Source organism: Notamacropus eugenii, chromosome X (genome assembly GCF_028372415.1).
Source record: "Notamacropus eugenii isolate mMacEug1 chromosome X, mMacEug1.pri_v2, whole genome shotgun sequence".
In the NCBI taxonomy this organism is placed as follows: Eukaryota; Metazoa; Chordata; class Mammalia; order Diprotodontia; family Macropodidae; genus Notamacropus; species Notamacropus eugenii.
Window position 1 is genome coordinate 78,177,125 of NC_092879.1, and position 9,064 is coordinate 78,186,188.

General features: G+C 44.0%; 1 pseudogene; it reads right to left on the minus strand.

The window, feature by feature from the left end:
* Positions 1 to 1,090: 1,090 nt before the first annotated feature.
* Positions 1,091 to 2,216, minus strand: LOC140516201 (actin, cytoplasmic 1 pseudogene; annotated as a pseudogene).
* Between the last annotated feature and the right edge of the window lie 6,848 nt (positions 2,217 to 9,064).

Genomic DNA, 9,064 nt, shown 5'->3' on the forward strand with positions numbered 1-9,064 from the left:
ACCCCCTGCCTCAATTCTTCTTTTCTCCACAACAGACTTTGTTAATTCCTCCCGGTGAACCTTGCCCTCTAAACACCATATTGGTTGCCCCCAAATGGATTCTGGGTTGTCAGTTGTAGACACTGTCCAATACCTTTTTTGGAGGAGTTGTCAGAGCAGACTATAATTTTATTTGATGTGTTCTGACCAAGGTAAGATACAGGGGGACCATTAGCACCTTTAGTCTGAACAGGATGCACCTCTCAATGAGTTTTCATGACTGCTGGGTTACTATGTTGACTGCATATTGATCTTCTATACTTAATTAATGAATCTGTGATCTCATTTCCCCCAGCAGTGGAGCTCAGAACCCCATTCATTGAGGAGCCTTATACAGAATTATCTGGCTTGCATCTTTCCAGAAATCCCATAATACCTTAATGTGCAGGGAATTCATTGGGAGAGGGGCTGCACCTTGTTCTTTTCTTTTTCTTTAACGTGTGCACTTTTATTTGAACTGGTCTTAAGTCAGTGTACAAGTAAAGCTCCTCCCCTCCCCCAAGTACTGTTACCAATCTCATAAAACTTGCAGGGAGACTGTGAAGTCTTCATTCACATCTATGTTGGGGGCAGGGAAGGAATTTAGGGGGCCATTCAATAAGGCTGATAATTAAAAAAAAGGAACAAGTATTAAGGTGGAAGATACAAAAAGTTTTTTTTTTAAAGGATTACATTAATTTACATGTAAAGCAATACTAGTACCTTCCCCCTCCCCATCTGGATTTGTTACTTAGCTCGCTAATTTCTCTGTAACAATGCATCATAAAGTATTTGGAATGACTATTAAAAAAAACACAAATGTACAATCAAGAGTCCTGAAGACGCACTGTAGAACTTTGGGGATGTTTGCCTCCAACAAACTTAGATGGCTCATCACCTTCACCGTTCCAGTTTTTAAATCCTGAGTCAAGTGCCAAAAAAACCAAACCAAACCAAAACAAACCAAAACAAAAAAACAAATAAAGCCATGCCAATCTCATCTCTTTTTTTGGGCAATTATCATACAACATCCTTTTGACAAAAAAAAAAAAATTCAAAAATCACAGTCCATTTAGAAGCATTTGCGGTGGACAACAGAGGGCCCAGATTCATCATACTCCTGTTTGCTGATCCACGTCTGCTGGAAGGCGAAAACAGTCGCCAGGATGGAGCCCCCAATCCAGACAGAGTATTTGTGCTCAGGTTGGGCAATGATCTTGATTTTCATTGTGCTGGGAGCTAGGGCTGTAATCTCCTTCTGCATCCTGTCGGCAATGCCTGGGTACATGGTGGTACCACCAGACAATACGGTATTGGCATACAAATCCTTACGGATGTTAACATCACACTTCATGATTGAGTTGAAGGTAGTTTCGTGGATTCCACAGGATTCCATACCTAAGAAAGATGGCTGGAAGAGAGCTTCTGGGCACCAGAACCTCTCGTTGCCAATGGTGATAACCTGACCATCAGGGAGCTCATAGCTCTTTTCCAGAGAGGAGCTAGATGCAGCAGTAGCCATCTCCTGCTCAAAGTCTAGGGCAACATAACACAGCTTCTTCTTGATGTCGCGCACGATTTCCCTCTCAGCTGTGGTAGTGAAACTATACCCTCTCTCGGTCAGGATCTTCACGAGGTAGTCCGTCAGATCACGGCCAGCTAGATCCAGATGGAGGATGGCATGGTGAAGGGCATAACCTTCATAGATGGGCACAGTGTGGGTCACACCATCACCGGAGTCCATCACAATACCAGTGGTACGACCAGAGGCATACAGGGACAGAACAGCCTGGATGGCAATGTACGTGGCTGGGGTGTTGAAGGTCTCAAACATAATCTGAGTCATCTTCTCTCTGTTGGCTTTGGGGTTCAGAGGGGCTTCTGTGAACAGCACAAGGTACTCTTCAGGGGCCACATGGAGCTCATTGTAGAAAGTATGATGCCAGATCTTTTCCATGTCATCCCAGTTGGTGACAATACCATGTTTGATGGGGTACTTCAGGGTCAGATTACCTCTCTTGCTCTGAGCCTCATCCCCCATGTAGGTGTCTTTCTGGCCCATACCCATCATCACACCTTGATGTCTGGGGTGCCCAACAATGGAAGGGAAGATGGCCCTAGGGGCATCGTCTCTGGCAAAGCCAGCTTTGCCCATGCCATAACCATTGTCAACAACAGAGAGCAGCAATATCATCCATGGAGAACTTTGAAGTGGCAAGTTTAAACCCTTAAGAGAGAGAGGAGGTGGTGCCGCACCTGGAGGTAGGGGGGAGGCGAGTGCACGCTGGGTGGGAGAGCTCACAGCTCGCACCTTGTTCTTTTCAATCAAATGCCTTTATTTTATAGTCAACAAACTGAATAATGGGATTCGACTATCTCTGCATGTTTTAGTTCATTAGGTGAGTGGAAAGGTATTTGCTGCCGTAGCCCATCACTTGTGAAAACCTGCCTCTTCCTTTCCCATATTTTCATCAGGGAGGCCCTTCATATATTTATTTCCAAAGTGAGAAGCTAGGATAGTACTGAGCTCTCTGTGGTCACCTTGCTTTTGGGGGAAGCAGTAATATCTCTGTTCCTTTCCTCTTCTTTCACACCTTGAGCTTTGCTAAGAATCACTCACTTCATGATGCTTCCAGAACAGACCCACTGTATGTCCTCTGTTCTTCCTGCCTTACAAAGTACACAAGTCATTTTTAGAACTTTTACAGTAATAACAGCACAGCTATTATTAGCCCATAATGAATGCTCCATGTGACGCTGCCCTTTCCCTCTCTGAGTCTCAGTTTCTGCATCTGTCAAATAAGAGGGTGGGACTCTGTCAGCTCCCTCCTCATTCTACTATTCTAGGACCAAGCCATAATGAGGATCCCATTCAAGTACTTAGGTAAAAACCACAGGTCCAACACAAACGTGAAGAATGCCTTTTATTCGGCAACGTCCCATCGGCTTCCAGGACAATTTCTGATGTATGTTCTCACAGTTTATCATACCATCCCAGAGCTGGAAGAGTCCTTACAGATTATTTAGCCTTCCCCTTCTTTTGACAGAAGAGGAAACTGAGATTCTGAGCAGGGAAATACTTCTCTGAAGGTCCCATAGCTGACATGACAGTACTGGTACATTTAGCTTACTCTAAAGTTAATCTGGATGCTGACCCACCACACATAAATAAACACCACTGATGGAGGTGGTGCACAGGCAGGCAGTCCCTTCTGAACCCTGCAGAATACTTTTTGTTCCTCACCCTTCCTGTATTTGATTTTTAAGATGGGATTTTCATCTATAAGGTTTTCATAAAGTGAAATTTGAATTCCTTTCTTTGAAGTGTGATCTCCCTGTTGTGGAGCAGAGAATGCCTATGAAATTGACCTGTAATGGATGAATACACTCCTGCTACTCATAACCATTTTCATTTGACTCAAGCCATAAGAACTTCACATTATTATTTCATTTTTAGTAGAATTTCAACAAGTCCTTTACAGTTGAAAGCCTTTTCTTACAATGTTACTTGAATTGTGAATATTAAATACCTTTTCTACTGAATTTCTTGCATAAATTAGGGAAAGATACTCTTCATTGGCCACAAAAATGGCTTGTACGCACGAATGCCTCAATGTGGCCGAGGAGCATATTCACAGATGCTAAGTATGACTGAAGCACACAAAAAGCCTTGCTCCAAGAATGTTCACAAGAGGCATCACGGGAAACTAACCGGGTTTGGCTCCCACTTCTTTGAGCCTTCTTTTTTCCACCTGTAAAATAGTGATAACAGGGCATCCTTGCGAGGGTTGTTGGGGAGCCTCAAATGAGATAAATACCAGCATTTATCATCATTCAGGAGTGTCATATTTGCTCTCACCTGGTAAGAATGCTAGTTTGAGAGGACAAGACCAACCACAGGAATTATGTTACAGACAAGAAAAATGAGAGTCCAAGACAAAATGACTTGCCCAAGGTCACAGCACAAATTAGCGCTATGCTAAGGACTACTTGGAAAGCAATCCCCAAACCATTGTGTTATAAATGGTTCTCCTGCTCTACCCTGTAATTTTGATGTTATAATTCTCTTGCTTTTCTGCTCTTAAGATTACCTAGAATGGAGCATAAGAGGGATGGAGGATGACCCCCAAATTAGCCAAGAAACAGTTGCTTCCTTTATTTTGCTCTTTATATATTAACCGCCTTTATTCAATATCTCCAAGGAATATGGGCCAACCTGCACCAACTGGATGCCAAAGCAGAACTGAATCACTTCTTTGGGATATAAAATACAGCTGCTTGGTAATAAAGGGAATTGGGAATTCTCTTGGGTAATCAACTCTGTGACCTCCAGGATGACTCTCTGCTTCCAGGGATGTTGGGTGCGTCAAGCCCTACACCTGGTAGTAATGATGGCAAATGTTCTGGAATGTTTAAGATCCCAGCTTGCCGACATTCTCAGCGGCAAGTGTACAACATGCCTCAGGATCAAGGCTAAAAGTTCCAGGTGTGAAGGGAGAGATCGATGGCATGCCCTTGATTCCAATTTTCTTTAATGCCCCAATTCACTGGAGTCTTTTACCTGACAGGATCTAAATGCATGGCATCCCGCCTTGCCAGTGCAGGGGAATGCTCCGAAAGCATCATTTCTTCTATTACTGCAGTTATTAACAGACAAGCAAGCCACAGTTCGGAGATATAATTAAATGGCATTTTGTCTTTGACACTCAGTGACATTTACCAAGTGTGGAGCTGTCTAAAATGTGAGGGGGCATGCTTGGTTCAAAGAGAAAAGGTTCTTGCCCATAGAAGGCACTGGACCAGGAACCAGGACATATGTGCTGGTTGTTCCCAGTGGGCCACGAATTTGTCACATGTCTTTTACCCTCTTGGGACCTATGTTTTCCAATTTGTAAGGTGAGAGGTTTGGGCAGAATGACTTGGAATAGCTGTATTCAGGAAGAGAGAGAAGGCTAGCTCATTGGAGCTTGTATGCCCTCTTTCTTTAACACACAACTGAAGGCAATATACATACATATATATATGCACATATCAGCTATTATTATTTAATATGCATGTATGTATTCCATATGTGGGGCAGCTGGATGGCACAGTGAATAGAGCACTGGGCTTGGAACCAGCAGGATTCATCTTCCTGTGTTCAAATCCAGTCTCAGATACTCACTAGCTGTGTGACTCTGGGCAAGTCACTTTACCCTGTTTGCCTCAGTAAAATGAGCTGGGGAAGGAAATGGTAAACCACTCCAGTATTTTTACCAAGAAAATCCCAAATGAGTTCACTAAATCAGATACAACTGAAATGACTGAACAATAGCATGTGTGTTTTATACACATATGTGCGTGCGCGCACCGCCCCCCCCCCCCCCCCCAAGAACGACAAGCATAATGGATGGAGTTTACCTTGGACTCAGGAAGACTTGGGTTCACCTGGGTGACCCTGGACAGACAAGTCCATGCCTTGACTACTCTCAATGTCCCAGAAGGAGGGAGGAAGCTCCATATCACAACCATAAGTCTCAACTACTAATGAGCTCTGGTTATCCTGTATGTTAGACAGGAGGAAGTTGATACTTAGGTGGAATTTTAGTAGATCTTGAAAATGTTTCATTTCAGACACAAAAACTGTTACCCAGTCTAAGATACAGAAACCAAGTACTGTTTATTTTTTTTTTTTAACAATTAAACCGTCCTTTCCACAGAGGCAATGACTGGCTTGTAATTACTGTGGAGCAGCCACAGCTCTTTGTGCTCCTTTGATATCATGCCTCTTTCTATCACCATTTAGGGTGACACAGATTCTTTGGAAACTGCAGTCCTAAGACGTACATGTCACTGGGACATTACACTATTTAAAAATGGGGTTTCATATTTCTCATTCCTGAGACCACCTAAGTCACCATCCCTGTTCTCAAATGCAATTCACCTTGTTTGCCTGCTTCATTTGGAGCCTTGGTCATTGTCCTGTCACAGATTGAGGGACTGAGTGAATTTCCTGTTCTCTTGCAGGCCACAATATGGGCAACAGCTCTTTTCCATCTATTTTGTTCTCCTACATAGGTTAGTAGGCATCTGGACCACTTTATCTTTTTTTTCTTCCAGGATTCTACAGTCAGGTAAGAACCAAAGAGTTCTAAAGGATCTCCAAAGAGCATCTAGTACAAATGGTAGCTGAAAAGGAATTCCCACCGTATTCTCTCCAAGCAGCTCCTGAGGCAGCTCATTCTACCTGTTCACTGATCAAAGCGACATGGGATTGAGAAAGTATCTTGCTTTTTTTTTTTTTAAATTCTCTGGCCATTCCCGGGCACTTCAAACTTTACAAACCACAGTTATTTTACCTCCCAATTCCCCTAAACCAAGTAACACCCCAAGGCATGTCATGTGCAGACTGAGGCTTTCACTGCCTTTGGGGGGTGGGTGGCAGGATCCCTTTCCACACAGTTCACTTTACTATATAATGATTTGGCTTTCACCTATGGGGACAAGTGACACCTGAGTATTTCTCACTTGCTTGGCAGATCCAAGGGAGGAAAAACAACACAGAGCCTGAAATGTCAAGCGCCTGCCTCTTCGCTTACATATGTGTATTTAAAAACAAAACCAGAACTTTTGAAATCGGGGAATTCCAGTTTCATGTGCGCTGCAGCTACCCTGTTTTTATTGGATCCAAATGCTTCACTGACAGATCCGAGGCCCATCCAAAGAGTGGCTTCTGGATAAAGTTATTTACACTGAAGTTTGACCCACAAGGGCAACAGAACAGCGAAGTACTCTGGGTAATCCTAACAGGCAGCTCTATTTTGCTCCAGATCATTTAGATTAAATAACCTTTCTGATAACTTCAAAGCTACTTTTCCCCAGCATGCAATGAATAGTGCTAGTTTCTATGAAAATAGGAATTTGAAACCTCAACCCTTGATATCAACGTATCAGGAAATGGGGCCCTAGCATTTGACCCCCTTTTCAAAGGCGTTTGGCAAAACTGGTCCTGCGCCGGGGTTAGAGAAAGTGGAGATCACCCAACAAGAAGGAAGCAGCAGCACATACGCATGAACACACGGCCCCAACAAGGTCCAAGGCGCTCTGTTGGTGATTGAACGTGTTATCACTATCTCTTGTTTTCACAGTGCCTGCATTTCTCCGTATATACAGCTCCCACATTCACTTCACAGAGCACTATCCTCTTATAGTAAAACAGAAAAAAAGAGTTCAGCAAAGTGAACCAACACTTCAGCTGATTCCGACCATAGATGGCACATCCCTCACCTCTGCAGAGAAAGGGGAGAGGATGCACTTTCTCATGTCTTCTTCGAGGCCAAGCTTAGTTGTTCCTTGAAGTCAGGAAAGCCTGGGTTTATATCCTGCCTCCCACGCTCCTCAGCTGCTGTGACCCTGGGCATGTCACTGCAGCTGTGTGCAAAACTTAAACCACTAGAGAAATGCCAGCTAACATTCTTCTCCATATCCTTTGCCTGGTTCTGCTTACTTTCCTCTCTGCCTCAGTTCCCATGAATCTCTACTTCCCCCTTTATTTTTCCCATTCGATGATATCATTCTCCAACGGAGGGGTGGAGTCTGCTGGGCTCCCACTTTTTTACTCCTAAGAAAATCTTGCAATGAGCATTCACAACAGGCCCCTTTGTTCAGTTTGGATCTCCTTGGGCTGTGTGCCTGGCCAGGGATAGCTGGCCCAAAGGGTCCTCAGCTCTCTCCTCAGGGCATGTTTGCACGTGTGTAAAATATAGTCCTCTCTGTTTCCATGCATGTCTATGGAGCTAGTTCCGTATGGGCCTCAGTACCTCTATTTCTTCCTGTCCTCAGTGGCTAGTGACTTCTTTGGCTGCTGGGACCCCACATGTACTGTACTTCAAGGTGCTGTGGTTGGTGAACTTCCATCTGTTGAAGCCTTTTCCAAAGGATCCCCCTCCCCACTGCTGCTAGTGCCCCCACTAAAATTATTTTAGTTTGCACTTCCTGTTCTGGGCAACTGGCAACCCAGTTCCTTACTTAACACTGAATAGGTGTTTTCTAGTACATATCTAGTCACTGATTCCCAGCTAAGGCTCCTGCAAGGAGTTCAACATATGTGAACACTTACTATATCCTGAAACACAAACTCCTCCTTTAGAAGAGGCCTTTCCTAAGTAGAAGAAACATTTGCATTCATCATAGTTTGGTGTTTGCATGTAAAGGGTGTAAAGTTTGTCTTGAAGCAGAGATGTTACAACCACCTAGGTGGCAGAGTGGCTAGAGAGCGGAGCCTGGCTCTAAGTCTTTCCCCTGACACCTCCAGACTGGGCCATCTATGACTGCCCTCAGCCCCAGAGTTTATGGCATGTTGATGGTGCAGTAAGGATGCCTTGGCTTCTGCCTCATTCCAGGACAACACTGGCCTCCTTCCAGTGGTGTTCTCTGGATAAGGAGGACTTGAGCTGGGCAGGCCGCCTGTCCTGAGAACACAGCTGCTGTCCATGGTTACTTACAAAATGTGCCTCATCTTTAGGCTAATGATGAGAGATTGCCCAGTATAGTACCTCTTCCCAAGGCCATTGAATATGTAGAACTGAACTTGCGAGGCGGTATTCCCAAACCTTCAAGGCCAGATTTGAAGTCAATTTGTGCAGATCAATGAAGCTTTCTCCTTTCCTCTTAGGTTCAAATTGCACTTTGTTAAAGGTGAGTGCCCCTCAAGAACTTTCATCTATAGAGGAGCTGACAGAATAATAAAAAGACCCATCCCTGACCTGGGAGGAATGTGAAGCAGTCATGCTCTAGAACCCTTCTCCATCATTCTGGGACCTGGACAGATATGCTGTATCATTCTGATAGTCCAACTTTGAGAGTCAAGTAGTCTGGCTGACTCTTCTTTCACTTTTTGCTGGGGTGGTAGTGATATCTACCACTCAATTATCCATTTAGAGAATATTTGATACTAAATATTGGGGAAAGAGGAGAGAATTGCCTCTAAATGGTGATGGGGTGTCTTTGTGGTACCTTACTAATTCCCACTCTGGGCCTCTAAGAGTTAGACTTGGAGACCTAGTAA